The following is a 26,102-nucleotide window of genomic DNA, read 5'->3' as shown; positions in this document are numbered from 1 at the left end:
GCGAATAATAAATCATCATCCTGAACATCCACAGTCTTTTGTTTTTATGTTTGGATTGTTTTTACTGTGGAACATTGGGTCTTCCTTTTTTGTTTTGTTGTGTTGCACGTATCCATACCAACTAACATAAGAATAGCTTTACTGGATCAGACCAATGGTCCATCTAGCTCAGTAGCCCATCCTCATGTCACTAGTACCTGGCAAAAAAAAAAAAAAATAGTAGCAACATTCCATTCTACCAATCCAGGGCAAGCAGTGGCTTCCCCCATGTCTGTCTCAATAGCAAACTTTGATTTCTCCTCCAGGAACTTGTCCAAACCTTTCTTCTTCTTTTTTCAGTATGTTTCAAATTTATTTCTTAATACACTTAAAACTTAAGCATCAGAAATGCTATGTAGACTGTTTTTCACTTTGTTTAAATTCTGTTTCAAACAGTTAAGTATGTCATAAAGTTGTTGCCACTGCTGTTTTCCAAATGTTCGATGTGTGCTGTGACTGATGACCACTTTTCTCTACGTTTGATCAATTTTGCAATAAACCATTTTTGTTCTTACAGCATCAGTAACAAATGCTTCCACATCATCATCTCCAATCTGAAGCTCTTGCTGAATGGTATCAAATGAAATCTCTTTATTTTCCACTGCCATACCCATGAAGGTAAGTAGTCAATTTTTGCCATATTCTGTTCATGTGACAGGCCAAGGGAGTCAATGAAGTCTTTGTTGTGTTGGTAAAACCTGACATAGGATGATAATTTACCACTCACAAAGATGGTCAAAAGATCATGAATAAGTTCTCCTTGTAAGAATTTGACTGGCTTAAAAGCAAGAAGATGGTCAATGAGAAAAGTCTTGGGGTCCTTCAATGCATGTACAATACATCTGTGAGCATCCTCTCTGGCCTGCGACACATTGCCTTCCTTTTAACTATCCAATAGCTCCACCATGACCTTTGTAGCAGCATCACTCTTTTTGCAGTCGACAAGTGATTCATATAGTAATCTCAAAAGTGTGTGCTTAGCTTCCAATCAGAAATCCATTTTCAAACCTGGTCAAGATCTGTTGGAATATACTGGATAGCATTGCACGTGGATGCAACTTTTATAAGGCCACAAAAAACTCTATACCTCGCAGGGGTGTTTTGTCCATTCCAAGGAACAGATTGTTTAGCAGCTGTAACCAGAGAAATGAACGTACCCCGTCCCAAAATTTGATTAATTTCTCACACAGACTTTCTATCAAAGCTTCTTGTTTATCAGGTTCCAAGATCAGGAGCAGAGAAACCACACTGTTCATCACACTCTCAACATCTTTATCATCTTCCTTTAGGCAGACATCACAGGCCTCAATAATCTGAGCCAGGTCAATATGGAGGCCCTCCCCTCAGAGTTCTCTTCTGAAATTTCAGCTCCTTTAGATTTAAGGAAAGCCGAAAGTTCTGCAGCCTAATCCTCATTCACGTCGATGAAAGTTGGGACGCTCATGCTGAAAAGCTAGGGCGCAGAGACACGCGCGTATCTGAACCCTTCTTAAAACCAGATACGCTAACCACTCTTATCACAACCTCTGGCAACATGTGCCAGAGCTTATCTATTCTCTGAGTGAAAAATATTTCCTCCTATTGGTTTCTAAAGTATTTCCCTGTAACTTCATTGAGTGTCCCCTAGTCTTTGTCATTTTTTATTGAGTAAAAAAATCGATCCACTTGTACCCGTTCTACACCACTCAGGATTTTGTAGAATTCAATCATACCTCTAATAAACTCTACAGTCCTTTCTTCTGTCTTAGAGATTCTTTGTGTTGGTCCCATGCTTTTCTGAATTCAGATATAGAAATCATCTTTATTATCTGTATTGGGAGCTCATTCCATCCATCTACTACACTTTTCATATATTTCCTTAGATTACTAGTGAGTTTATCACCTTTAGTTTCACTTTCAACCTATGCCCCCCTTGTTCTAGAGCTTCCTTTTTATTGAAAGAGGTATTTAAGGGGAAAATTTATAACAGTCCCACAGATTTCAGACTTCCATGGTAATTGAATAACACTGGAGCATCAGGCCAAATTCTACAGGGGCCATCAGAGCTTCCCATAGCCCAATCCAAGCTACCATCCTCCCTGATCAAAATCCCCACCCCCCAAATCAAGCCCTATTTCTGATCCAAGCCCCTACTCCCAAAGTGCCTCCATATACCTTCTCAAAAGGATATAAAATTGTGTCTCTGGGGGTTCAATGGAAAACAGATAAAAGCATTCCCTAGTTGCCCCTGCCCTGGCTGACATAAGATCCAAAATAGTGCTCTTAGTTGGAGCCTTGTGCCATTATTGCTGGAGGGGGGGGGGTAGTCCTGTTTCCATATAAGGTAAAACTGATACGATTATATTAGTTTTCAAAGAAGTAGAATGGGTGGGCCTGGGTCCATTCACTTTGAGCTCAAGTCCATCCCAACAGCAATGCACCTTTGATATGGCCTGTATTTAGAGAGCAAATTGGGCCCCACAATTGTGGGACCTAAACACACACACACAGTCAGATCTCCCTGCCTCTCTCGTCTCTCCCAGTATAACTTAACCAGCATAACTCTTCATAGATTCACTGGTAGTGGAAGTGATTCCTGCAGTTTACCCAGAAGCCTTGGACACCACTTCCTATTTCTGCCTGGGTGGAATGCAGCAGAGGAGAGGCTTCCAGGTCAGCTGTAGGCAGTGTATGGAAATTGATGCCACTACTAGTGATCCTCAGAAGGGAGATGCCTGTTAAAGTAGACCGAAGGAAGAGAGATACTAGACTAGAGATGGACAGGGAGACAATGGGAGGGAAAGAGTAATGAAGGGGCAACAATGCTGGATCCACAGCAGAGGGGAGGGGGAGAGAAAGAAAAAGATAAACAATGGGAGGGAGGAAAGAGGGGATGAAAAATGTTGGACTGGGGTACAAGGAAGGGAGAGAAAAATGGTGAGAAATGGGAAAGGGAAGAAAGAAAAGAGAAGAAGAGATGTTGGACAAGGAGGTGAAGGAGAGATGAGGGAGGGAGACATGCAGCACAAGAGTGAGATAGAAAATGAGAGAGAGAAGGGGATGAAAAGTTGATAATAATAATTATATCTATAATCCGCTCTTGCCTTACAGTTCAGAGCAACTCAATATATCTAAAGAACTGGAACAAAAACAGAAAAAATAAAAAATCTAAGTTAGAAAGAACAATTTATCCTCAATAAGTACAAATTTACATAATGTCAATGTGATAGAACAAATTTCTTAAACAGTTAAGTTTTGATATTCCTGTGAAACATCTGATAAGACAAGGAGAACTCTATTATGACAGTAATCTCATTATTTAGTTTAGCTGCCTGATAAGATAATAATTGTTCAGAAGGTTTTAATCTTTTTACACCTCTAGGTGAAGGATAACAAAAAATTTTTTTAGTTAATTTCTTTGAAACACGATCTTCCCTTATTAAAATAAACTGATTATGTAAATAAATTGGAACTAATCTTAATAAGACTTTATAAAGGAAGAAATAAAATGTAAAAAGTATTCTTGCTTCAGAAGGTAATCAATGTGATTGTATAAAATAAGGGGATATACTATCTGATTTCTTTAACAAATAAATCAGATGCAGAGTCATGTTCTCAATTCTCTGTAAACCTTTGTTCCAGTGCAATAGATGAGACATTCTAGACAGATGGGTTGAGTCCCCATGGCCTTGTGCCATCTACAGAAGGAATCCACTCTGGATTTTTTCTCTGTGCCTCTAGTGTACTTCACTGGGCTCCTTAACTCTACCTACAGTTTTTCCCTTCTGCACACATGCCAGCAGGAGTGTGTTTGTTCTTCTCTCCCCATTTTATTATTTTATACAGTTTTTTCATCCCATTTTCAGGGTTTTTTGTGCTCAGAGTATTTATTCAGCTCTGCCTGCATTGAAATCACACAGACTTCAGTCTGTAGCTGACAGGCCAATCCCTGGTGGTACCTGTCAGCCAGCCTGCATTTACTTCACAGGAGCTTAGGGCTCTCCCCATCTTTCTCCTTCTGCCAAACAAAGGTTTGAGTGCAGGCTGTTGGGCATCTATAGGAGACTAAGCAGTGTCTCGCAGAGTGCCAGCTGCATCTTCTCACCTCTGCCCATCCCTGAGCGCATCTGTCGGTCTGCAAGGGTGAAGGTGCAGTCAGGCATAGGGTCTGACTGGCAGCCCAAAGATCAGCATCAAAAAGGCATTCCCAGCATGAGGCAGTGATTCTCTGATTCTAGCTACTGTCAGAGAGCTGAGGTAGGCTGCAGCACATTTTCAGCACAGGTCACAGTAAGTAAAGGCTGTCACAGCCTGTGAGGTGACTGGGAGGTTTGAAAATCGAAGTTTTCATGGTTTCTGCATGTCCCCTGTGTTCCCCACCAGAAAATTCCTAAAATCACTGTTTTTGCAATTTGTTTAATGTAAAAAATATCATAATTTTGGTGCAAATTTCTCTTTAATACATCTGCTTTAGGCATAAAAGCTGTTTTGCAGCGTTCTATGTCACACTCGCCTGTCTTGGCTACACATGGTAGAGAGTGAGGCTGTGGATCCTCTTCCTCAACTTCTTTTGGCTGGATCCAATTATGTTACTGATGCACTGTATGATCTTATGCAGGTTTATCAAAAGTGTCAGTGTACTCCATTTCTACTCGCAGGATGCTCTGGATCAGCTAATGGGCTGGTGATTCCACTTCCAAGGATACTTTGGCTACACTTCCCTTTAAGGGGCATTAACTGTTTGGCAAGGGCCTGGATGACCTCATGAATTCTGTGGTAGACCATTGCCCTAAGACCCTGCCTGATAGCAGACCCAGGACCTCTACAGGTTCTGTCACTCAAATTTTCGTGGCTCCCAGCAATCCCACCCATATGCAAGTGTCACGTCGCAGAGATTTTCCCAGGGCTCCCGGCAACAATATGTTGGCTACAGGCAATCCCAGCCCTCTACCTCCCATTCTGTGCCCTCTGCCAAAAAGCCAAGGGATGCCCCTCTACAGATTTGGGACAGATTCTCAGCATTCCTGTCCGCCTGAGTTTGCATTTTGTCTGACCAGTGAGTCTTGGACATTATTCAATTAGGCTACAAGCTGGAATTTGTCCAGACTCTGTTGAATTGGTTTGTGGACTTTGCTGCAGGTTGACCGGACAAAGTGCTCAAGGTTCAGGCCACAATTCAATTCTTGCTGGATATTCAAACTATAGAGCTGGTGCTGCCCGAATTTTGGGCTCAGGTAGATACTCTATATATTTTATTGTGCCAAAGAAAATTTGCAAAAATTTGAGGCCTATTCTGGATCTTCAGCACATGAATGCGGCTCTCAAGGTCCCACACTTTTGCATGAAGACAGTGCAATCGGTCATTGCAGCTGTGGCCCTGAGAGAGTTCCTCGCCTCTCTGGATTTCACAGAAGCTTACTTGTACATTCAGATATTTCCGGCCCACTGCAAATACCTGCAGTTTCATGTGTTGGAAAATCATTACCAGTTCTCGGCTCTGCCCTTTGGACTGGCAACAGCTCCCTGTACCGTCACAGCTTACTTACAGAAAATGGGTCTGCAGGTACACTCTGACTTGGATGACTGGCTGATCATGACTCCCTCGTTGGCCGAGAATTGGATCTAAGCAAATATTACTTTAGATCCAGTCTGCAAAACTGCATAATTTGGATAATTTGGTCACTAGTATGTTTTATGTTTTATTAAAATTTGATATACTGTTCCATCTTTCAATAGATCTAAGTGGTTAATCAGGAAGTACGTTTCCAAGACACAAGATCTTCTTTTGAAGAAACTTGATGTGCCTCTTCACTACCTGGAGGTCACTAACAAATTTTGTCTCTCTGACCATCTGTTTATGCTGACTCATTCTGTTCAGCGGGGCGCTTCCAAGGCCATGATTTCCAGATGGATCCATAGGGCTATTATGCCAGTTTATATTCTTTCTGGGAAAGAGTCTCCCATTTGTGTAAAGGCACATTCTACCAGAAGTGTGGCCAGGGCAGGATTAATTCATCGAGGGCCCCTAGGCACACAAGTACACTGGGCTCCCTGCTCCGCCCCGCCCCACCATGTGCCCAGGCAGAAACAGGAAGCTGCGTCAGATGGAAGCTTTGGGCAAGCAGCACCGCTTGCACAATTACGGGTCCCATTGCCTTTTTTACCCGCATTGCTTGCTTGTCTTACTTTCCATCGATGGGGGGGGGGCTGAGTTGCCGATTGGGGTGGGGCCCATGTTGCTGATCGATGCTGGAGGGGCCCTTCACTGTTTGGAAAAAACAATGTTGATGCCTTCTTTCATCGGGCCCCCTGACCATTTCGGGTCCTAGGCACGTGCCTACTTGGCCTGTTGGGTTAATCTTGCTCTGAGTGTGGCTTCATCTAGGGACGAAGCTAAAGCTGTCACTCCTGAGGAGATCTGCTGGGTGGCAACATGGTCTTTTCTACACACATTTGCCAAGTTTTAGAGTAGATGTGGCAGCATAATAGGACTCTGCCTTTGGGTCTTTTGTCTTACGGGCCAGCACAGCAAGCCCACCCTAGCTTTTGGGGGACTGCTTTTGTATGTCCCATCTGTCTAGAATGTCTCACCTATTCCACTGGAAAAAGAGATTATGTACTTACCCTGGTAAGCTCTTTTCCAGTAGATAGGTGAGACATTCTAGACTCCCACCCTATTCTTCCTGCGCCTGCCTACTGTTTTAGCCTATTTATGCTTCTCCAAATTGTTTCCTGGATGCCTGTTAGCCCTTGGGGGCTATAAAGAATTCTTTATTTCTATTACTTTTTCTGCGGGAGTAGTTTCTGAGCTCCTTTGAGGCCTTTGTTGGATGTTTGTAGTTGATGTTCTTATGTAACTTTTTGAGCAGAACGTTTGTTGATGAACTTGATTGCCATAGGTGTCTCTACTTTATGTTTATGTAGTGGTTTTCGGTGCTTGGGTACTAACTGTAGGTGGAGCTAAGGAGCCCAGTGAAGTACACCAGAGGCGCAGAGAAAAAGTCCAGAGTGGATTCCTTCTGTGGATGGCACACAGTCATGGGGACACAACCTATCTGTCTAGAATGTCTTACCTAACTACTGGAAAAGAGCTTACCAGAGTAAGTACATAATCTCTTTTTAATTTTCAATGGACATTCTAGGTATCCAATATTGCAATCAATCTGACTCAAGATTATTGATTGTACCAAAATTTTGAACTGAGCTAGGTAAAAAATATTTACGAATACTACTATTTAAATAAAAACTCAGTATCTTAATAGATGACTCCAAATTGTATATCAGTTGGTTAGCATAAATAGATGAGAGAAGATCACATAAATTATGACCAAAATATATACATTTTGTTTTATCAGGATTTAATTTCAAATTGTGTTTATACTTCCAAGATTCAACTAACTGTATACCTTGTTGAACTTTTAACAATCCTTCTGTATGGTTAGTTAAAGAAATAAAATGGAAATATTGTTGGTATATATATATATATAGATTATGAAGCCATGTTTCTCAAGTACAGATCCCAAGGAGTGAAGAAAGATATTAAATATTGCTGGTAATAAAGGCAATAGGTAGGTAAAAAGTGAAAAAGTAAGGAGAAGGGTGAGAAAATGAGTGAAATTTGAGTGAACAAAGGTATAAAAAAACAAGGGGAGGGCAGAATTAAAAAGGAAAGATCAATATGTCATAGACATGTAGTGAGGGAATGGAACAAGACAGGAGGAAACAGGAGAAAGGAGAAAAGATAAAAGATGGTAACCAATGGAAGGAGAACTAGCAGAAAATTGGGAAGCAGAAAAGAAAAACTGGGGGTCAGAATAATAGAAAAAAAATGTCCAGACAACAAAAGTAGAAAAAAATGTTTTATTTTAAATATAACTTGGGATATGTTACCTTTATGAAATAGAATTCAATTTCATGCTTAGAACTTTCATAGCCTTGTGAATGACATGTCAATTCGTCATTGGATCACTTTATTTACTGCTATTTCTTTTAAATTTCACTTTTTACTCATTTATAAATATTATTTTATCAAAATACTTTAACTTAGATACTTAGCTTCATGGTCATTTAAGGGACTGATATACTGCCGACATGTTTTACATTGTGTTTTTTTTCAAAGCTTTAATCCCTGCAATAAAACTGGGTATTAGTTTCACCCTTATTTCTTTTGAAACTAACATAAAAGCATATAAGTAGTCCAGCGATGAACTGACATGTCATTCACAAGGCTATGAAAGTTCTAAGACTGGTGTGTTGTCTCTGAGGAGCTGGGTGAAAGTGCTTTAGAAAAGGTTGTTAGGGTTGGAGTATACAGCTCTCACCTGCATAAGCTGAACCTTTATGAAATATGCATAGTAAATGTCATTATATTGTATTCAGTAGAAAAAGAAATATATTTCTATTTTTATTTCTCCAGTAAGGCAGTACATGTTGAGTTTAATTTCTTTAAGTTCCCAGTTCAATTTTTGTCTACATATTTTTATTTCTATTTTGTAATCCCTTGTTCTATATTTGGTGAGGGTCTATCAGTGTGATAAGTGAAGAGATTGGGAAGGAGGCAGAATAGAGAAAGCATCGTGGGTCACCTCCTTATTTTTTTCCCTGAGCCCCAGCTTGTCTAACACCAGCCCTGACCCTTACTGTAGCTGGTAGAGATCCCCAAGCCCTGCCAGTTGAATATCTCCTCTGAAAGTTACCATATCTCCATTCAACAGTAGGCAACAGCATCTTGAGCTGCTGACAACTAAGCATGAGACCGGTGTTAGTGGCTCAGGGGCACTGCTGCTGCCAAGTGTCTGGTTGTAGAAATAATTAATAGTAGTAGTAGTTGTGTGGACAAATCTGATTTTCATTTGGAGTGTTATTTCCTTGCTTTTGAATACTTTGTCACAAGCCTTCATTGAAAAGTGACCCAGTGCTATTCTGCAGAGTATTTCGTCCCTGTTAGTTGCTTCTTTGTATATGAAAGAGCCCAGGAAATTGAAATCCTTTACAACTTTTATTCTATCACCTATAGTGTTTCCAGTGCTCAGATTCTGTGCCCTTTGGTGGCTCTATTTAGCTTTCTTAAGGCTAGGCCAGCCTTTGATGTTATTCCACATTTGTAAAGATCACATTAGCTACATCATGGATCACTGAGGAAGACATGTTTTGCCAAAACACGGCCCGTGTTGGGTCCCTCTATCACAAATGTGGATTTTGTATTTTAAAAAGGATTTGTTGAATAAAAACAGCATTAAGAACATTGGTATTTCCACAGTCTTGTTTGTTTGGACTGTCCTTTTTCTCCCCTGTGGAAATTCAGGTCATCTTATTTTGTTGTGAGGATGAGAACCCTGCTATATGTATTGAAGATTTGGATATTAAAGGTGTTGGCTAAGGTAAGCCAATTACTGGTTGGTTGAATACCGTAGTGCTGAAGAGAAGCTGAGATATATTGATATCCTTTAACCCAAGAGACTCTTTTGCCTACCCTGAGTCGATAAGATAACAGGACTCAGGGTTTATGAATCAATAAGGTATTTTGTGTTAGCTCGTATGTGAGTGTACACAGAAGTACAGGAAAGCCCAGACTGGATCTGCCACAGCCTTCAACTTCTTCCCCAACTGGCCCAGGAATTGAATTTAAGTTCTCTGTATTGCAATGCAGAACACTACCATTAAGACTCAAGGATGACCCATGAACTAAACCTTTATCTTCTTCCTGCCTTTTGGATATTTTAATGCCACTGGGTCATATGGGCAGTTGAAATATACTTAATTCATGTGGTATAATATTGCATTCTTGGATTTGTCCCAGTATTATGTCATATTCTTTTGGAACCCAAACACAGAAGACACATATAGGGGTGCCACAAGGCGAGGGGGATCAAACGGAGGCTCAAGGGATGATAGCCCAGGAGGAGGCCGGTAGGGCTAGAAAACCCAGAGGAAAAGCGGGGAAGTGGGGTGGCGGGAATGTGGGGAAACCAAAAGCTACGAGGGTAAGGGCTGAGGGCAAAGCAGAAGCACAGGGAACAGGAGAACTGCCCGAAGTTCAAGGGGAGGCGGCCCAGGTAAATACAGAGGTGGAGGAAAAACGACGGGACCTGCGGTGCTTGTACGCAAATGCAAGAAGCCTCATGGCCAAGATGGGTGAACTAGAGGTCGTGGCCAAGGGGGAAGACCTGGATATAATTGGAATTACAGAAACATGGTGGACAGAGGAGAATCAATGGGATGTGGCGCTGCCGGGGTACAAGCTCTACAGGAGGGACAGGACCCACAAGAAGGGGGGAGGCATAGCACTATATATAAAGGACTCTATCTACTCGGTCGGGATGGATATGGCAAAGAAGGCAGAGGGGCTGGAATCGCTATGGGTCAAATTGCCGGGAAACAAGGGTGCAGGCATAAAACTGGGGCTGTACTATCGCCCACCTGGTACGCCGGAAAGAGTCGGACACGACTTGGAAGCTGAACTGAGACAAGAATGCAGGACTGGAAGTGTAACAGTGATGGGGGACTTCAACTACCCGGGGATTGACTGGAGTATGGGTCACTCCAACTGCACTAGGGAAACAGGATTTGTAGAAGCTGTGAGGGACTGCTTCATGGAGCAACTAGTCAGAGAACCAACACGAGGGAGTGCTACTCTTGACCTCATCCTAAACGGATTAGGGGGGCCTGCAAGAGGGGTAGAAGTGGGAGGACCACTAGGCAACAGTGACCACAACGCGATCAGATTCACATTAGAAAGGGGGACACCCACAGTAAGGAGGACCGCAACAACCGCGCTCAACTTCAGGAAAGGGAACTATGTTGCTATGAGGGAAATGGTGGGGAGGAAGCTCAGAAACATCCTTAGGATGGAGACTGTAGGAAGCGCCTGGACCCTATTCAGGGACACCCTGCAGGAAGCACAAAGAATGTACGTCCCCAGTTTCAGGAAAGGCGGCAAGAACAATCGGTCAAAGGACCCGGTTTGGATCTCAACAGAAGTAAAGAGGGCAATAAATGACAAAAAAGTATCCTTCCGGAGATGGAAAAAGGACCCAACGGAGGAAAATCTCCAGGCGCACAAGAAATGCCAAAAGGAATGCCACCGAGAGGTTAGAAAAGCAAAAGGGAAATACGAAGAGGGGCTGGCCAGGGAGACGAAAAACTTCAAGGCATTCTTCAGTTACGTAAAGGGGAAGCGACCAGCGAGAGAAGAGGTGGGGCCGTTGGACGATGGGGATAGGAAGGGAGTGATTAAGGAGGATAAAGAGGTAGCTGAGAGGTTGAACACGTTCTTCTCGTCGGTTTTCACGAGAGAAGACACATCTAATATACCGGACTCAGAGGAGCTCATGAGTGGAGAACAGGCTGAAAAATTGGAACACATAGAGGTAAGTAAGGAGGATGTCCTCAAACAGATAGACAGGTTAAAGTGCGGCAAATCGCCGGGCCCAGACGGGATCCACCCAAGGGTTCTAAAGGAACTAAGACAAGAAATAGCGGGCACAATCCAGCATGTTTGCAACCTATCCTTGAAAACTGGAGAGGTACCAGAGGACTGGAAATTGGCGAATGTCACACCTATCTTCAAGAAGGGATCGAGGGGTGACCCCGGGAACTACAGGCCGGTGAGCCTGACTTCAATTATAGGGAAGATGGTGGAAGCTATGATCAAGGACAGTATTTGCGAGCACATCGAGGGAAATGGCCTACTGAGAACAAGCCAACATGGATTCTGTAAGGGAAGGTCATGCTTAACGAACCTTCTGTACTTCTTTGAGGGAATAAGCAGTCGGGTGGACAATGGGGAACCTATAGACATCATTTACCTCGATTTTCAAAAGGCTTTCGACAAGGTGCCACATGAAAGGCTGCTTAGGAAGCTGTGGAACCACGGGGTGGGAGGGGATGTGCACAGATGGATCGAGCACTGGTTGTCGGGTAGACTGCAGAGGGTCGGAGTAAAGGGACAATATTCTGACTGGCGGGGAGTCACAAGCGGTGTGCCACAGGGATCGGTGCTGGGGCCGTTACTCTTCAACATATTTATCAATGACCTGGAAAAGGAGGCAAAGTGCGAGGTTATAAAATTTGCAGACGATACTAAACTGTGCGGCAGAGTTAGGTCCAGGGAGGAGTGTGAGGACCTACAAAGGGACCTGGACAAACTGGAAGACTGGGCAAACAAATGGCAAATGTGCTTTAACGTGGAAAAATGCAAGGTCATGCATATAGGGAAAAAGAACCCACTGTTCAACTACAAATTGGGGGGGGCATTGTTGGGAGACAGCAGTCTTGAGAGAGACTTGGGTGTGATGGTGGATGAATCACTGAAGCCATCTGCACAGTGCGCAGCAGCCTCGAAAAAAGCCAACAGGATGCTGGGCATCATAAAGAGGGGCATAACAACCAGGACACGGGAAGTCATCATGCCATTGTATCGAGCGATGGTGCGTCCGCATCTGGAATACTGCGTTCAATATTGGTCGCCGTACCTCAAGAAGGACATGGCGGTACTTGAGAGAGTCCAAAGGAGAGCAACGAAACTGGTAAGAGGGCTGGAACACTGCCCATACGCCGAGAGGTTAGATAGGCTGGGACTCTTCTCTCTGGAAAAAAGGAGGCTCAGGGGAGATATGATAGAGACCTTCAAGATCATGAGGGGCATAGAGAGGGTGGATAGGGACAGATTCTTCAGGCTGAAGGGGACAACAGGTACGAGGGGGCATTCGGAGAAACTGAAGGGAGATAGGTTCAGAACAAATGCAAGGAAGTTTTTTTTCACGCAAAGGGTCGTGGACACTTGGAATGCGCTACCGGAGGAAGTGATCAGGCAGAGTACGGTACAGGGATTCAAACAGGGATTGGACGAATTCCTGAGGGATAAAGGGATCGTGGGATACTGAGGGAGGAGCTGGGATGTAACACAAGTATAGAAAGCTAATAAGTATAGAAACCCAACCAGGTCGTGCATGCGCAAGACCAGAGGGTTAGGACTTCGATGGGAAGATGGGACTTCAATGAGAAGCCAAGGTGGCAGGGGTGCCCCTTCTGGTGATTCAGACAGGTCGTGACCTGTTTGGGCCGCCGCGGGAGCGGACTGCCGGGCAGGATGGACCTATGGTCTGACCCAGCGGAGGCACTGCTTATGTTCTTATGTTCTTATATAGAGTTCTGATTAGACATAGGGTTGCTGACTGTTATCCCTTATTGACTTATATGAGCCAACAAGAAGCAAACAGTTCCCCCCAAAATAAATCCTTACAGCACAGCATTCTCAAATTCCAATATATATAATGAAAACTTCTTCAGTGATACAAACGCAAGTCACAAAGCCATAGCTGAATCGTGGGGAAAATAAGGACGTTATCTACAGTGTTCTTACTCTGAACTAATTTAAAAACCCTAAAACCTTTATAGTTTTTATATTGCCTCAATAAAATACCGGTGACAGTTGTATTCAAGTCATAAAAGGTTGCAAGACTAATTAAGTTGTTGCAAAGCTTAAAGTACATTGCAGCAATAGCAACTACAGTAGTTAGTTAAAGAAAGTATTAATAAATAATATCACAAATTAGTAGAAAAGTTTAGAATAAAAGCAAATTATGCATTGGTTAGTGGGTAAAACTTACTCCTGTTTTGGTGATTTTTACAGAGGGATTCAATCACAAAATTCAGAGCTCTAAGGGTAGTTATTGGTATACTCCAACAATCCTATCAAAACACAGGGAGGGTCATTTTAAATCTATGCCTTGTATTCAGCACTGCCATCCAGACAGCAAACAGTATTGAATATATGTGGAGAACAGTGACTGCCATTGGATCTACAGAAAATGGCGTTATTCAGTCACTTTCCATGTAGCCACTGTTCTCTCTAAGGCTGAGCAGAGGGGAAGTCCTGTACCCACAGTCCTGCCAGTGCAGGGGTGGGGGTGGGTGCCGCTTCAATGGTATAGGAACTGGTAGGATCCTTAGATTCCTTGCAAAGTTGTCTATGCCACATTATTGGAAATGTGATAGTGAAACAGTACCCGTCCCCTGTCCCCAACACACACAGACACACACACTCTGGCAGGGCACCTTAGAGAGAATGGCTTATATAGCTATTCAGTTATGCTAGGACAGCCTTTTAACATGCCTAATTTAAATCACATAGTTGTACATTTAGCAGCCAAATATCACTGTCTTTCCACAGAGTTAGGCAGAACTCCCACCTTGATACCCTCCAAATATTGCTGCTGAAAACTGGCAGAGCACTTATCCACATTGGCTACTATAAGGAGAAATGTTTTTGAATGCTCAGACCTTAGATTTTAGAAAGTGTTGGAGAATAGCTGGTTGTCATTGTTCCCAATGATTTAGGAAGGTGAAATAGGGAGATTCCTAGAAGCTGATTTTTTTAATTATTATTTTATTTTTATTTTTTTTGTGGGGGGGGAGATAGGAAATTGAAATTAAAGAATCTCCAAGGTAATATTCCCCTTCCACATGCAGAACCCTAGAGGTAGGCTAAGGCCCAGTCTTAATGTATGGATAAGGTAATGATGGGAACTTTAGATTTGTTAGCAACTGGCCAACATTTGGGGGAAATGGGAGACTATTTCCAAAAAGATGGGCTTAACCTTAACCACAGAAAAAACAAAAAGGCAACCTAGTCACATCAAGGTTTGTGTGAGGGACGCTCAGGATGCCAAAATTGGCTCACAACTTACAAACCAGAATTAAATAAATATAATGGATAATATATTATATAATACATTATATTATAGGGTGCTCTCAGTGTGAACCCTCAGTGATAGGAGCACAGCTCCGACACTTCACTTCTGGGTCAAGGCGGTAAGCCTCCACCCACACACCATCATTGAGCACCCTAAGTGTGCTGAAATCAAACAAATCAACCAATCAAAGAGAGTAAATCAAACTCAACACAAACAACCTGAGCGACCCCCACACAAACCCTGCCAGACGAACCCCCCGAATCGCACAACAAAGTCAAAAAAACCATAGAAAATATCAAAAAACACAATACTTATCTAAAGCTATCTCGCAGACTGAAAAACACAAACCACCGCGCCAGGAGAAGAGGTTCAACCTTAACCACAGCAGAACCAGTTGAAGATAACATTTGAAAAGGAGAAAGAGGATAAAGCAGATTTTAAAAACTTGTCCTTGGGGGAAAGATGACAGTTGCATAAGAGTACATGACTGAGATTGAGGTACAGTGGTGCCTCGCACAGCGAACGCCTCGCACAGCGAACGCTGCGCACAACGAACTTTATGTCGTGATCCGTATAACGTACTTCGTTTCACACAACGAAGTCGCCCGAGCTGCATACTTCCGGGGTTCCTGCGGGGTTGGATCGCAGCGGGGTTGGTCGATCCGCGAGGGTAGTCTCCTTCTCCTTACCTGCCCTGTCGCAGCCGCACACAGCCGAACGGAAATCTTCCCGATGTCAGCGCTGACGTCGGAGGGAGGGCTTAAGCAAAGCCCTCCCTTCCTCCGACGTCAGCGCTGACATCAGGAAGACTTCCGGTCGGCTGTGTGCGGCTGCGGCAGGGCAGGTAGGAAGAAGGCAATGGCGAACGAAAGAGGGGGGAGGGGGCGGTCCGCCCCGAAGAATGTGCACAGCTGGTCAGGTCCCCCGATCGACCGACAACAGGCCCGGCCGACAAACCTCCCTGCCCTGTAGCCGCGAATCTAAATTACCTCTTACAGCAGCTTCAATAATCCAGCTGCTGTAAGAAGGTAATTTAGATTCGCGGCTACAGGACAGGGAGATTTGTCCGACCGGGCCTGTTCTGTTGTCGGTCGGGTGCAAAAGCGCCACAAAGGTGGAGGCAGGGAGGGAGGAAAGGTGGAGTGGAGAAGAAAAGACGCTTAAGGGGGGAGAAGGCCGCTGAAAGCACATGTTGGAGTAGGGGATGAGAGGGAGGGAGAGAAGGGGAAATATTGGACAAGGGCAGAAGGGATGCTAAATCATAGGGTGACAGGCAGAGAGAACAACAGGAAAAAGAGTGGAAGCAATCTTGAACCCTGAGGGTGAGGGCAGAGAGAGGTGGTGAGATGATTGATCATGGGGAGAGGGACAAAAGGGAATAGAGATGGGATAGGAAGATATTGGAAGTAAAAGGACAGGGAGATGTATGTTTTTAGATGTATCTAAATAAAAATAATAACAAAAAATTTATCTTTTTTATGTCATCTTAGCATATTTTATGCTGCAGAACGAATTATTTTTTTTTACATGTATTCCTATGGGAAAACGCGTTTCACATAACGAACGTTTCACATAACAAACTTGCTCCTGGAACCAATTAAGTTCGTTGTGTGAGGCACCACTGTATTATCAAAGGATATAGGCAAAATGAGGATGTCATAATATCTTGATAGATAGATTGCTGTAAGGGCTGAAGTATTTGAGCTGTAAGATTCCAGTTTAACCCTATCAACTGCTAGACAAGTTGTGAATACAAATATAAAGTGATTTTAGTTGTATGAAAATACAAGTCTAAAAAATAAAGGCCCCCTTTTATCAAGCATGAGCATCAGAGCTTTTACCACAGTGGCCGGTGATTTAAAAAAAAAAACCAAAAAAACTTAACATGCCTTGATAAAAGGGCGCTAAAGTTATCATTTATAGTGCTAAATGAATATTTCAGAATAATGAGCATCTCAGATATCTGGTAGAAGGAGACTAACCAATGAAACGATGTGATACCAGAGTAAAATTATATCAAAATTAAACAGCAAAACAGATTGAAGGAGGGCTGATGCTATATGTTAATAAGGGCAGAAACAAGAAGGATAAAAGTCCTTCATCAAATAAAAAGCATGGTGGAATCCTTTTGGATATAAATTTCATGTCTGGTGGAGAAAAGTATAGTAGTAGAAGTATATTACTGAAATGCTAATAAAAATTAGCAAAGTCAACATAATATTTTATTTATATTCCACTATAACCTTTTCCAGTTCAAAGCGGATCACAGTGTCATAACCAAGAACATACAATACATAAGAACATAAGAATAGCTTTACTGGGTCAGACTAATGGTTCATCAAGCCCAGTAGCCTGTCCTCATGGTGGCCAATCCAGATCTCTAGTACAGCAACATTCCATGCTACTGATCCAGGGCAAGCAGTGGCTTCCCCCATGTCTTTCTAAAATTCAATCATTAGACCTGATTTACTAAAAATTTACAAAACTAATATATTTTGATACATCACCTAAATTCCCCATATATTGATGAGTTCAAAAGTATCACAGATATTTCATTCCTCAATTTCGCCACTTGAAAGGAGAACAACTTCTGTGCATATTAATAGGGGTTTTCAATTAACCCTCCATTGACTGGGTAAATATCTCATTGAGGCATGCTAGGGAGGTAAAGTTTTTTAATGTCATATACATGCTTTATGGATCTATTCCTCAGGCAATACAGCATGCTGTGAAAGAGGTAATGTGATAGGATCATTGTTGCCATGTGGCCCTAACAGTAAGCAGATTTCACATCATCTCTAGAAGGAGGATATCTAGGAAACCCACTGCAGCTCCTTTTACAAAGCCATAGTAGAGGTTTCTACCTCAGGTCGGCGAGCTAAATGCTCTGACGCTCATAGGAATTCTCTGAATCAGTAGCGCTCAGCTTGTCGAACCACTTCTGTGATGATCTTTGGATTCTTTTGCTACATTTGAGTGGGGCTAGTTTGTTTAGGATTTGTTCGATGATCATTTTTCAATGGTCCAGGAAGTCTTAGTTAGGGTGGGGAGGGATAGTAATGAATAGATAAGGGAGAGCTGGTTGATGTAGTGTATCTTGACATTCAGAAAGCTTTCGACAAAGTTCCTCAAAAGAGACTCCTGAGAAAATTAAAGAGTCATGAGATAAAGAGGCAATGTTCAGTTGTGGATTAGAAATTAGTTATGGGACAGAAATTGGCCATTTTTTCTTAATGAAAGAGGGTGAATAGTGAAGGGGATCAGTACTGGGACCAGTGCTATTTGACATATTTGTAAATGATCTGGAACCGTGCTGAAACAAAGATTTGACATTGAAGGTCAGGCATTCTTGAATCACATTGTTGCTATTGATGAAACGTGGATCAGAGACTTTGAGCCGGAGCTGAAATCACAGTCCAACGAGTAGAGAGCTCCATCTTCCCCACAACCAAAAAAATTTCAACGAACTCAATCGAGTCAATGATTTTTGCTTATGGTCATGAAGGCATCATCATCACAGACAAAGCTGCATGTGGAAGAAGTGCCACAGCAGTGTATTATCATAATTTTTTGCAAAAACTGGACATAAAAATGCACAAAACCCCACCTCAGTTGCTCCTGGCTGGGCCACTCATTCTTTACGACAACGCTCACCCACACATAGGGAATGTCGTCATTGAAAAACTACGTGAATATGGGTGGGAGGTATTACCTCATGCTCCTTGCAGTCCAGACTTGAGTCCACCAGACTTTGACCTTTTTCCAAAGTTGAAACAACCTATGCGTAGACATCGTTTTGCATCTCTGGAAGAGTTTTCTTCCGCCGTTACCTGAGCCATTCGGCAACTGAACAAAAAAGGTGTCTTGGATGGAATAATAAAGCTTCCCGGAAGTTGGGAATTGGTCATTGCAAAGCAGGGAGACTATATTGAAAGATTGTAAAGAAATACTTGAAAAAAAATAAACATGTAAAAAAAAAAATAAAAATAGTGTGCATTATTTATGAAATGACCCTTGTACTATTAGAATTCTATTATTGTGACTGGGTAGAAATGTATCCTAGGCAGCCACTTTTAACCTAACTAATAATCTTTAATCAGATTAAATAATGCAGTTAAGAACATTCCATTCATGCCTCAGGTCCTAGAATTTATTTTAATAAATTTTGATTACACAAGCGATAAACATCTGTTCTTAAATACACAATGAACCTAAAAGCAGTACAATTTTTTTCATTGAATACTGCTTAATAATTACTTATTCCTGAGTATAACTAAAACATGCATTTTGACTTTTTAAAATGTTTTTGCCCCCTTTAACAAAACCGTAGAGTAGTTTTTAGCGCCAGCCACAGTAGTAATAGCTCCTATGAGCGTCGGAGTTGGTACTGCCCCAGCCAGCGCTAAAAAACACGCTACATTTTGTACAGGGGGGGGCATTTATGCAATTTCAAAAAAGTTTACAGGATACAGTCTTGTTAAAGGAAGTAAGATATGGTTAAATAGCTCAAAAAGAACAGTAATATGGGCAACATATATTCATTCACACATATTACCACAAAGTCCTTAACATGAAGGGATAGAGCAAAAAGAAAAAGGAACTCTATTATATATACAGTATATTTAAAAAAAACCAAAAAAAAAAAAACCAACCCAGAAGAAAAAGAAAGACAGCAGATTTCCAGTTACTTAACTAATAAATGGCTTGTTCTGAACATAGCAATCTAGGTCAAGAAGAAGCCTAGGAAGTAGATATAGCTAAAGGAACCTTATCAGCAAGAAACTTAGACAATTGTGAACTATCAAAAAAAGCATATTTCTTATCACTGTGTATTATAATACATTTACAGGGATATCTAAGCAAGACTATAGCCCCAATCTGGAGGGACACATTATCAGAAATTGTTGTCTCTTTCTCTGGGTAGTATGTGTAAGATCAGGAAACTTACAACTCTTCAAGCCACCAAAAGGAATATCCATATTGAGGAAAAATAGTCTTAATAATCATTCCCTTTCTGAATCCAGGGAAACAGTCACAATTAAAGTATTTGGAGTTGCTTGCTGTTCTATAGATGTTTCCAAAAATGTAGTTAACACCATATGTGAGGGATCAGGACTAGGTTCTAAAGAGTCAGCTGATCCTCTCATAACTGCAGCTTTAGGTTTTAAAGGCAAATAATATTTATTTTTTTGTACTGTTCTTCCAGGGGTACTCAGAACAGTTTTACATGAATTTATTCAGATATTCAAGCATTTTTCCCTGTCTGTCCTGGTGGGTTCACAATCTATCTATTTTTCCTGGGGCAGATCCCCCCCCCCTCCATACTTTTACAAAACCGTGAAAGTGGTTTTTAGCGCAGGCCAGTGCACTGAATGCTCTGTGCTGCTCCCGATGCTCATATGAACATTGGGAGCAGCACAGAGCATTAAGCGTGCTGACTTGCACTAAAAACCACTTCTGTGGTTTTGTATAAGAGGGGGGGGGGGGTAAGTGATTTGTCCAGGGTCACAAAGGGCACATGGATTTGAACCCACAACTTTAGGGTGCTGAGGCTGTACTTTAACTACTATGCCACACTGTTTTTACCACTTGAGGTAGATTTTAACTTTTAATACCCTAAGTTATAAATAGTCTAAAATAGGGCATGTTTACTAGAGTGCACAAAGCAATTACCTTAAGATGAATGGAGCAGGGGCAGAGACTGGGCAGAGATTGGAAGTAGACTACACAATGGGGCCCTTTTACCAAAGCTGCAGGAAAAGTGGCTTTAGCATACCTCTTGCATGGGTCTTTCTCATGTGCTAAGGCCACTTGTGCCGCGGTCAGAAAATGGCACATTTTCCAAATTAATGGCCACACGCTAATTTTGCCATTACAAATTGATTGCATTGGCCGCCTGGGAATTGCTAGCACAGCTTTGTAAAATGTGCCTGTAATCTTAAATAATAAAATGCTAGCCCACGCATGCGCAGTAGCGAAACGTGTTCCCTGTTCCCTTTTCTGTAGTGGTGTGGCCGCACGACTGCGCATGTGCGCTTAGTACGTCACTGCCAGAAGACAGAGCGAGTGAACGCCACAGAGTCCTGTGGCACATCCGGATTGTGAGCAGTCCTGCCTTCGTTCCTGTCCCTGTTAAACCGGCTGGCAATAACAAAGTCAGATGCCATGGATTCTTCCCTTTTGCCAAATTACTAAAGGCTCTGCCGGTCTCGATCCTGAGGGGCGGGATCGAGACCGGCAGAGCCTATAGCGATTTAGCAAGAGGGGAAGCCCCCATGATGTCTGGCTTCGTTATTGCCAGCCGGTTTAGTGGGACCGGACAGGACCGAAGGCAGGGCTGCTCACAATCCAGATGCACCGCTGACTCATCACTCCCCCCAACTTCCAGCGGCCGCCAAACAATGCCTTCCTCCCTGCCATGATCCTCAAGGCCTGAACTGGCATGGACGGTTTGAGAATGAGGGAGAGAACAACGCAGCCAGACGGACCGCGGGAAGGGAAGGGGGGGGAGGGGGAGGGGAGGAGGGTTTCGAGGGAGCCGGCTGGCCGCATAAATTATTTTCATTTCAAATCTGCCGCCGCCGCGGCTCCTCTCTCATCTTCCGACAAAATATAAGTGCAGCTCATGAGAGGAGCCGCGGCGGCGGCTTTCAAAACGGCTCCCTTAGTTCTTCACTGCATTTTTTTTTTAAGTTTAAAACTGCCGCCATGGCTCCTCTCACGATCCCGGCCTGTGTCAGAAAAGGCTTCCGACACAGGCCGGATCGTGAGAGGAGCCGCGTCGCCATCTTTAAACTTAAAAAAAAAAATCCAGCAAAGAACTAAGGGAGCCGTTTTATCTCCATGCTGCTACGAAGGAACAGGTGAGGGGGAGGGAAATGCTGATGCTGATGCACAGAGAGCAGGCAGGCATGGCAGGCAAGCAGGGGGGAGAGGGAAAGGGGCTGCTTTGGGGGTAGGGGTGTGCTGGGGGTACACAGCAATCATGGGCAGGGGATCACAGAGCAGGCAGCCATGGCTCAACAAGAGGAGAGGGAAAGGGGCTGCTTTGGGGTGAGGGGTTTGCTGGGCCAGACAGCAATCATAGGGGGGAAACAGAAGGGGGCCACGGAGCAGGCAGGCATACCACAAAAGGGGGCAGGGGCATTGGGAAACGGGGCTGCTTTGGGGGGAAAGGTGTGCTGGGGGCACACACCAATCATGCCGGGGAAGAGAAAGGGGCCACAGAGAGATAGGCAGGCATGGCACAATGGAGAAATACAGGCAGGCAGGGCGCAAGACAGAGACACAGACAGAAAGAATGACAGACAGACAGCATCCAAGCACAGAGAGAGAAAGGAAAAAAATAAACAGTCTACTCTAGCACCCGTTGCACAGGGGGAGAACGAAAGAGATGCTGATGAACAGGGGGTTGAAGAAAAGGAACGGAGGACTAATATTGGACAGGGGGAGAAGGAAAGAGGTGCTGCTGGACAGGGGGGAGGTAAAACAAAGGGAGAAGGGCTGCTGCTGCATAAGGAGAGCAGTGAAGGGGTGGTGGTGGACACAGGGGAGGTAAAAGGAAGGGAAAATGGACAGGGGGAGCAGGCAAGGGGTGGTGATGGACAGCCAAGGAAAAATAAAAAAAGTGGCTAAGGAGAGAGAGAAAGAAAGAAATAAAGACAGACACACACACATATGTTCTAGCACCCGTTAATGTAACGGGCTTAAAGACTAGTATTACATATAAACATGACGACAGATAATGGTTACTGCGAATGGGCAGACTGGATGGGCCATTTGGCCTTTATTTCAAAATCCAGCAAAGAGGCTTGTGAGATCCCTGCTGACCATCTGACCCCTAATATAATGCTCCTTCCTTTCCTGATTGTACACCTGACTAGCAGCCTCAGTTGTCATTTTTACATACCTTTCTATAGGTGTGTGATGGCCAGTCTGGAACCACCGTGGGCTTGCTCAGAAATGCCTTGATCTTTGTTGTTGTTTTGGAAATCCAGTCATGTAATTGGGTGAGTGTAGTTACCTCAGTGATGATGGATGGTGTTTTCTTGCTGGTGCCTAACTTTTGACCAGAATCTGACCCCAAATGCCTGATTGGTAGTTTGCCTGTGTGCAGGTTACAGACAATCCACACTAGCTTTGTTTGTAGTTTCTCCTCAACCTAATGCATCACTACTTCCTCCCAACCTATGTTTACAGGAATCACCTCTAAAGGGTGGAAGAGATTGTCTGCTCCTCTTTCTCTCAGCCATGCAACCAAATTATCAGCAATTATTTCTGCATGAGTCTTCTCTTTAGTTGTGTTTGCAGGAATAAAATGCCACCAAAATATGCCTCCTGGATTTTGGAGTGTTTTTGTTCAGTTCACAGTGTAGAGTAAACTATGTTCCTCAGTGTATAGAGCTTCTCCATAAATCTGTCTTTCCCCTCCAGTTTTGCTCTACCCACAGAAACTTTGCTGGCTTATTCCTATATAGATTTCAACTTTGCTTTAATCCTCACATGGCTGTTTATAACAGGATCACTGAATTTGGATTTGTTTTGTATTACTGAGCAAGTAATCAAGTTGTTAAGTCATTGACCAGTTCATCTGTGCTGTAATTTCATTTGTCTTGATCACTGATGTCTCTCAAATACAACCTATATCTAATGAGATCCCTGACAGTTGGTAGTTTAGCTACAGATAGTTCTCTGCACGATCCCACCAAATGACATAAATGAGTCCAAACTGGTAGTCTTGTTTGTTTTGGACATTTTCAATATTAGATTATCGCTATGACGATGCTATGATGAAAACCTGTGAATGAGAAAATGGTGTAATGTCAATATGGGTAAATAAGTAAGTTAGATTGATAACTGAGGCCCTAAGTTCAGCTCTAGCCCTAAGCGAAGAAGGATGCCGCATTTGAGTTCCTCCACGAACCCTTGAGAAAGCCTTTTGAGTGAAACGGGTACTGTCGTGGATGCTAGAGACACTGCATTAAAACGATAAGTAAAAAGAATTCATGCTGTTTACTAGTTTTATTTCTGGATTTACAATACAGAAGTAACTAGACAAGTTACACCACATAAGGAGGCAATGTAAAGTGCTGAAGCCAGATATACAGTTGCTGGATGCTTTGATATTGATGACTTTGAAGGCTCTGTTGGTGTTGAATCCGAGCAGTGAGGATTTCAGTCAAGTCACTTAATCCCCTCATTGCCCCAGGTATATATTAGATAGATTGTGAGCCCGCCAGGACAGATAGGGAAAAATGCTTGAGTACCTGAATAAATGAATGTAAACTGTTCTGAGCTCCCCTGGGAGAACGGTATAGAAAATTGAATAAATAAATAAATAAATTCCCCCAAAACCTACTATACCCTGCTCTTGGGGTTGGGATAAGGGGTCCCAGCGATCTTCTGAACATTTAGAACAGTTGTGACTCACACTTCAGGGTCTACCTAAACCAATCTTTACTTTAGAGATTCCTTTCCTTTTCACCCTGCCTACCAAAGTGCATGGGAACTTGATCTGGGGTACCGATAAAGAGTGGTCTCAGATATGTTTTGAAGTGGGTAAGGCCTCCTCATATGTACTTCTCCAGGAAAATGCTTACAAAGTGTTTACGAGGTGGTATTTTACTCATTGGGCTTCTGCTATTTGTTGGAGATTTGGGGGGGATCTGGAACCTTTCTGCATATTTGGTGGGAGTGCCCAGTCTTGAAACTTTTTTGGGAAGCAAGTGGTAGGATGTCTGTCTCAATTGTTGCAAATTCTTTTACCCTTTACTCCACAGGGCTGTTTGTTGGACCTTTATATCTGAGAATCTCGGAGAGAGTGAGACCAGAAGGCTTTGAGCATGCGCAAATGCTCAAAGCCCAGTCCAGCCCGGCACAAGGAAGAAGGAGGATCTCCCTCGCACCGCCCAGCCCAGCCTAGCCCAGCAACAACGAGGGAGGATCTTCGGGCACTGGCATTGGCACGTCCTGTGCATTGGTGCTGGTGCCGGTGCCCAATCGGGTAAGAGATGTTTTGCGGTGCTGGGGGGGATGTAGGATCGCGGGGGAGGGGGGGTGACTCGAGCGGGGGGGAGGATGCCGGTTCGCAGGCCAGAAGAGTAAGCGGGAGTGGGAGGAGGTTATAGCAGCATGCGCGGTATACGCGTGTGCATGCTATATAAAAATTGTTTTACAGAAATGCTTTGGACCCGCGCGCTATACGCGTATGCGTGTTATACACGTATGCGCGTTATATGCGTGAAAATACGGTAGTCTGCCCATCCGCAGTAACCATTATCTTCCTCTCTCTCTCTGAGAGATCCCACATGCCTATCCCAGACCCTCTTGAATTCAGACACAGTCTCTATTTCCACCACCTCTTCCGAGAAATTGTTCCACACTTCTACCACCCTTTCTGTAAAAAAAGTATTTCCTTAGATTACTCCGCAACCTCTTAACTTCATCCTATGCCCTCTCATTGCAGAGCTTCCTTTCAATTGAAAGAGACTTGACTCATGCACATTTACATAACTGCTTGTCTTCACTACGGCGTTCTGGATTAGCTGAGACGCGATTTCAACATGAATAGCTGTGGGCCCAATTGCAACGGTCTGTGAGCAAGGATTTCAGCTAGTGAAGATAATTGAAGAATTTTTTCCTGTTCTTTTTGCTGTTTTCTTTTGTTTTACTGTGCACAGTGGTGTTGGTTAACCCATTTTGAAAATAGCATTTTGTACTTTGTGGAGTTTTTTGCATATGAGACAGAAACTGATTGGTTTATAACCCGTTGGGTTGCCATCTGATATTGAAAGCATTTTTAATGCAGTTGAGGCTTTTTCTCCACTATTAGTAAATGTGCTTCAGTGGGTAGCTTCACCACTAGGCTAATAACACTGAGTGTATTTTTGAGATTTAAACGTCTCTATCATATCTACCCTGTTCCGCCTTTCCTCCAAAGTATACATATTGAGATCTTTAAGTCTGTCCTCATACGCCTTATGATGAAGACCACACACCATTTTAGTAGCCTTCCTCTGGACCGACTCCATCCTTTTTATATCTTTTTAAAGGTGTGATCTCCAAAATTGTACATAATATACTAAATGAAGTCTCACTAAAGTCTTATACTGGCCAAATCTCTACCCACGCAACCCAGCATCCTTCTAGCTTTCGCTGTCACTTTTTCAACCTGTTTGGCCACCTTAAGATCAATAAGATCAATAATTAAAATATCATCCTACATCTATTACATGTTCTCAGACTCTGCATTATGATACAGTGCTCCGTGTGTTGGCAGTGGTGGAGAAGCCAGATGGGCTGAAAAAGGTGATGTAAAATTTGGGAGAGGAAGGAGAAGTGAATGCAATATGGAAACTTAGAAACATGATGGCAGATAAAGGCCAAATG

The 26,102-nt window shown here is 43.1% G+C and overlaps 1 pseudogene; it reads right to left on the bottom strand.

Moving 5' to 3' along the window:
• Positions 1-361: 361 nt before the first annotated feature.
• LOC117355757 lies at positions 362-1,483 on the bottom strand (annotated as a pseudogene).
• Positions 1,484-26,102: the final 24,619 nt, after the last annotated feature.

This window comes from Geotrypetes seraphini, chromosome 2 (assembly GCF_902459505.1).
Source record: "Geotrypetes seraphini chromosome 2, aGeoSer1.1, whole genome shotgun sequence".
NCBI classification, from domain to species: domain Eukaryota; kingdom Metazoa; phylum Chordata; class Amphibia; order Gymnophiona; family Dermophiidae; genus Geotrypetes; species Geotrypetes seraphini.
Note: the sequence above shows the minus strand (reverse complement) of the source record. Positions and strands in the feature narration are given on the sequence as shown.